Consider the following 6,002-nt stretch of genomic DNA (forward strand, 5'->3'; position numbering starts at 1 on the left):
CATTAGAACTTTGGGAGGCTGAAAATGTTTGACTAAGATTTTATTCTAGATATGCTTAAAAACAATGTAGCCTAAGCTAATAGAAACAGATTTTAGTATACATTGCTTACTGCATAGTCACAAACTGTCAACAGATTTGACTTTTTAAATTTTGGTTGACAATGTAAATAACAGTCATTTAATTTTAGAGGTTAGAAAAAGGCACAATTATTCAAATTCTAAGATACAGGTTATGTTGAATCATATTTCTGTTATAGGTATTAAATTTATCTTATGTCATTTCACCTCTTTTTGTTTCAAATTTTAACAGCTAATGGTTATATAATATTTAACAGGTGAGCAGACACATTGGTAGCTGGAAAACTGTGTTTTGGGAAATTACAAACAGATCCTGCTGCCTAAGACAGCGGCAGTGTTTTGTCTTTCAGGTAAGTACTTCATTCTAGGCAGGATCACTTTGTTAGGGCCTTTTAGTAGGTGCTATGACTTCCTCATGGTTCTGGGAGAGTCACAGTGCAGTACAGGTATGACACACCAAGAGACAAGTATAAAATCAGTGAAAGGACAGCTCATATCCTGAAACGATCACTTTTCTTCTGAGAGAGAACCTTAGCTTTGTATTTTCCCACATTGTATCAGGGATCTTCTTTGGCCCAGAACGGAGGGAAGATCGCTCCTGGAAGAACAGGACAGAATTTGGAATGGACAGCATACCATATGGGCCAGACTATCTGTGCTACATTAATGTTACATTTTATCTTTAGATTCTACCCAGGTCTCTGTAGACTTCTTTGAAGTTTTACTAAAATAGGCTATGTATTTCTTAGATTTTGTCATCCATTCATTCACCAGAATTAACTGTGCATGGCCTGGATGCCAATTGTCCCACTGTCCTCTGGCTCCAGCATCTGTACACTCCCCGGAACCCAAATCCCTCCCTAGAGGAATGCAGAGGCATCAAGCCTGTATATCAAGCCAAAGACTTTTCTTAACATTCTCACCCAGGAGCAAAAAGAAGGGGCCGATCCTACACATTTAATAATAAAATAGCTGAGAATTTACTTCTCCTGGATCTTCTATCCATCCTGTATTCCCTTCTAGAGTTTTCCTTGGGAAAGCAAGTTCCTGAACCTGTAACAAAATCCTTCCTTTGAAATCCTGGCACAGCAGGCTTCTGGAGGCTTAATATGAACCCTTAAGAAGTCTTACAAAATCATCTCCTCCACCAAGAACAAAGAGAAGCTCTTCCTTCAAGGGGCCCTCCCACCAACAGTTAAGAGTGTTCTCCCTAATTGTGAGTAGGATTTAAACCCCTGTGAAAATAACCATAATGCGTGATGGAGTGAGAAAACAAGGGAAAGAAGAGACATGAAGAGATCGTTGTTTTGTATCTGGAAGGTGGTCTGTCTGCTGTGGAGACATATCTGCAGCACTTCCCCAGAGCTGGGCCTTTGTGTTAGTCCACTCCAGCTGCCGTAACAAATTATCGCAGGCTGGTGGCTTGAACAATAAACATTTGCTTCTGACAGTTCTGGAAGCTAAGTCCAAGATCAAGGTGCCAACAAATCCTGTGTCTGGCGAAGGCCCTCTTCCTGGTTTGTGGATGGTTTGTTTTGCTGTACCCGCATATGGCAAAGAGTGAGCAAAACTCTGAGTCTCCTTGTGAAGTGCATTAATCTCATCATAAGGGCCCTATCTTCATGATCTCATCTAGACCTAATTACCTCCAAAGGCCCCACCTCTGAAAACCACCACATTGGAGGCTAGGATTTCAACATACAAAATGGGAACACAGTGTTTAGTTTTAGTCCATACCAGCCTTTAACCCCTATCATCCCTCACTGTCCTGCACAGAAAGTCCCTGTGGATGAGGAAGGACCAAAGAAAAAAGTGAGGAGAGGAAGATTCCTCAGGTAGTCAGTTAAATGTTTCTCCACTGACTTCTCAGATAGGGTGAGAGATTCAAGACAATTTATAAGAAATCAGCTGTGTTTCCTTCAGAAAGCACGCTTTATAAGATTGAATATGTAGCACACATTGTATGATATTTTTCAGGCCATTTTTTCATACATTTTAAAAATTAACACTATAATATGAATTAATTATTTGGGTAATTCTAGGGCCTGGCATGTAATATTCAATAATCTAAATTTAAGATCAATTTGAATTGAATTTATGGCAACAAAGATAATTTTCACTTTGTGTTTAAGCCAATTTCTTTAAAATGAATCCTTACTTAAAAAAACGAAAGCTCAATTACAATGTATAAAATAAACATAAGCAATATTAAAAGAATATGTATTTTTTAAAAAAGAAAGAGGGTCACGTGGGTGGCTCAGTCAGTTAAGCATCTGACTCTTGATTTTAGCTCATGTCAGGATCTCACAGTTTGTGAGATTGACCCTGCATCAGGCTCCGGGCTGACAGCGCTGCATCAGGCTCCGGGCTGGCAGCGCAGAACCTGCTTGGGATCCTCTCCCTCACGTTCTCTCTCTGCCCCTCCCGCACTTGCTCCCTCTCTCTCTCTCAAAATAAATAAACAAACATTAGAGGGAGAGAGAGAGAGAGAGAGAGAGAGAGAGAGAGAGAGAGAGAGGAAGAGAGTCAACTGTAGAGAACATACTGATAGTTACCAGAGAAGAGGGGTCATGAGATGGCTGATGGAGATGATGAGGGTTGATAGTCCACTTACCATTATGGACACGGAATAATTGCACACCTGGATCTATTAGAAGACTGTGTGTTAACTATCCTGGAATTACAAACTTAAGAGGAAAAAAAAGAATATATATTTTCAAACCACCCATAATATTACCGTACAAAGATTACTCACTGTGACAATTTTGATGCAAACTTTCTTTTTTGGAAAGAGTGAGGACAAGGCACAGAATTTCAAAACAGAAAAGAAATCTATTTTCCTGAAGGCTAAGTGTAGTGCCAGCATCAGGAAATAAGTGAGTCAGGGAGCCATAAGTAAGGAATGCCTGGGTGGCTCAGTCAGTTGAGCATCCAACATCGGCTCAGGTCATAATCTCACGGTTTATGAGTTTGAACCCCACATTGGGGTCTCTGCTGTCAGCACAGAGCCCACTTCAGATCCTCTGTCCCTCTCTCTCTCTGCCCCTCCCCTGCTTACTTTCTCACTTTCTCTAAAAAATAAACATTAAGAAAAAAAAAAGAAAGCCCTAAGAAAAAGACCACTGAGAAAAAAAAGAAAAAGATAAAGGTCACTGGACTGCTTCTTCCTTCCTGAAGATTCTCTGGCTGAGTTCTTTATGACTTTCTCAGGTAAGGGCGGAACCAGGTTTCAATGAGGCCTAATGTTTATAGAATCTAGGCCCTCTTTATAAAAAATAATACAAATTTATGCTTATAAAACCAGATACAAAATGAATACTTTTAGAAAGAGAAAAATCAGAACATATTACTTATTTTTAAAAGATGACAAATACTATAAACATCACAAAATCCAAATAAAATGCATATTTTTAGTAATAACGACATAACACATTTCTATAAATATTTCCCACATTTTTTAACTGCATACTCTTTAAGTGCCTCTTCATATGAAATAAAGTTATAACATGTTCTGTAAAGAGAATGGGAAGATAATCCAATCATCTAGCATAGTTAGTCAATTTTTTTACTATTAACAATTTAGAAAATTTTCTTTTAGATTCACAGATTATCACTAGTGCTTTCACGTAAAATTTTAGTTGTTGTTTCCTTCATTTATAAGCTATAAGGTTGGGACAAATTTCCACAGACTAGCACTTGAGTATGTATATTTCAAGACCAATTTTTTTCTCCATTTCCCTTCTAGTGATGCTGTTGGACAGTGTTTATAAAGTAAGATGCCTCTGACTCAGGGGTTAACATCCTTGTGGTATGACACCAGTCTAGCGGGCATGATGAATGACAGAAAGCCATTCCTACACAAAGACAACTAGCAATGACATAATATTCATGTTAGAGACTGGGAACCACGTTAACTATGTGCTATTAAACTCAATTGCAATGTATCCCCAACTCAGCTTCCTTTCAGAAAGATGTCAAAACTTCCTTCAATCGTTCCAACCCCATTTACCCCAAGGAAGCATAAAAAGGCAAAGTGAACAGAGAACAGTCTTAACTGCTTTCAGATAATTTTCAAATGTTACACAAGCATATACTTATTGCCAACGCTACAGGCCCCATGTAAGGTCCTCCGAGTAAATGGCCAGTTGTACAGTAAAAAGCCCAAAGCTTCTGCCTCAGTGGCTTCCTGGAAGATCCACCTCTGCCTGGAGAGTTGTGTTTTGTTTTACCAACAGCTAGTTTCCTAAAATTTTTCTCACACCCGAAGGTGATAAATCCTCATAGACATAAAGCTGTGGCATAAAGCATCCACATAGCCTCATAAACATTTGTTCAGCTAAGTAGATCTCTTTTCAGACCAAAGCTTACTTCAGTATTTCAGAGTATTGAAGTAATATGTTTAATACTGAATTTAAATTACTGTTATATGTTTATATTATGGTGGCAAACAACAATAATGATACGTCGATAATTCACCTACAGTAATGTTTCCTTATATTTATGTGATACTTTAAACCACTCATTGTACATTTACATGAAGCACTATGCCTATTAACTAGATTCAGTCACCAGTAAAAATCTAGATAATACATGTAAATATGGATTAGTAAAAAGATCCGTCATCTCGCTTATTTACATAGAACTAAACCTATATTTACCTATAGTACAATAATTTAATGTGTCAGCAGACACAACAGGAACTACAATCCCTCCCTCATGTAAATATGGGCCCTTCTGTATATACAAACCACCTCTACGACAGAATGGAGATTAGGTAAGTGGGATTAAAAACCATAGTACATGACTTTATGTATAAAATATGTCCTTTTAGCATTTCAAGTATTATTTTGAGGCTTAGAAATTAGCCATCTCTTCTATTACATCATAGATTTAATGACTTTATAACCAAGTTACTAAATGATAAAGGTTAAAATGATCTTCATATATTAATTATGATAGAAGGAAAATACAATAATTAATGTAAAAATATCTGTATTTTGATGATGGATTATGACCAAAAAAAGGTTTTTAAGTAGTAAGAAAATGTGTATTTTTATCTTTTTGTTTGTATTCCAGAAGTTATTGTAATTAGAAATTGTTTCATAAATAAAACATACAAGAAGACTGAAAATGAGAATTCTTATAAACAAAGAGACAAAATAACCATTATTATTTTTGCTAAAGTAACAATTCATCTCAATAGATCAATAATGTGCCCATTTTTTCCCATTATCTAGGGAAAAAAACCCAGAATATCACTTGATCTAGGAGAGCATTAATCAACTATGTTATACTGCTTGTTGAATATGATAAATGTTCTGAACTGACCTTATATGATGACAAAAAGCTGTTTTTTATAATCAAATAATGGACATTATTATGTCTGAATGATTTCCTGCAGAAAAATTGATTTGAGAAAGTATTCTGTAAAAACCAGTCTTGGTATTCACACCAGATACTTTTTAAAGTAAAGACTATTTCTAATATACCAAAGAAAATGCTATAACCACATGTCATTCAACTAACATGAAATTAACCAGAGTCTTATCAATTTATTTAAAATTAAAATTAAACTTGAATATAAGCAAATAAACTTCTGACCCAAGGAGTTTTGCATTGACCTATCACTGGTTTTTAGCTCAAATTTTCACTGAACTTTATTTATTGTAATTTTTGTAAAAATAAATCCCACAAATAAATGACCAAATATCCAGTTATTTTGGAAGTTAACTATTTTGACCACCTAATATTTATATCCTGTTTCCCTGAGATAAGAATCTGAATATGTGTCTATAATTAGTGAATCAAGCTTAACTTCTGTGAAACCTCTGGAATTATATCCATAATTTTTGGAGGGGTGATATTTTTAAAGGAAGGTGGTTCATAGTGTTCATCAGACTCTTTTTTTTTTTACCTTTTTATTT

General features: G+C 36.0%; 1 long non-coding RNA gene across 4 annotated transcripts in view; it reads left to right on the forward strand.

Moving 5' to 3' along the window:
* Positions 1-341: 341 nt before the first annotated feature.
* LOC115306847 overlaps positions 342-6,002 on the forward strand; it is a 15,958-nt gene continuing 10,297 nt past the window's right edge. The window contains exons 1-2 of one of the 4 annotated variants that reach the window (XR_003915457.1): positions 344-428; positions 1,102-1,294. This is a non-coding gene — a long non-coding RNA (uncharacterized LOC115306847). Of the gene's footprint in view, positions 429-1,101; positions 1,295-6,002 lie in introns of all 4 variants that reach the window. The other 3 variants (XR_003915458.1, XR_003915460.1, XR_003915461.1) reach the window with 3 other exon arrangements.

Source organism: Suricata suricatta, chromosome 2, assembly GCF_006229205.1.
Source record: "Suricata suricatta isolate VVHF042 chromosome 2, meerkat_22Aug2017_6uvM2_HiC, whole genome shotgun sequence".
NCBI classification, from domain to species: domain Eukaryota; kingdom Metazoa; phylum Chordata; class Mammalia; order Carnivora; family Herpestidae; genus Suricata; species Suricata suricatta.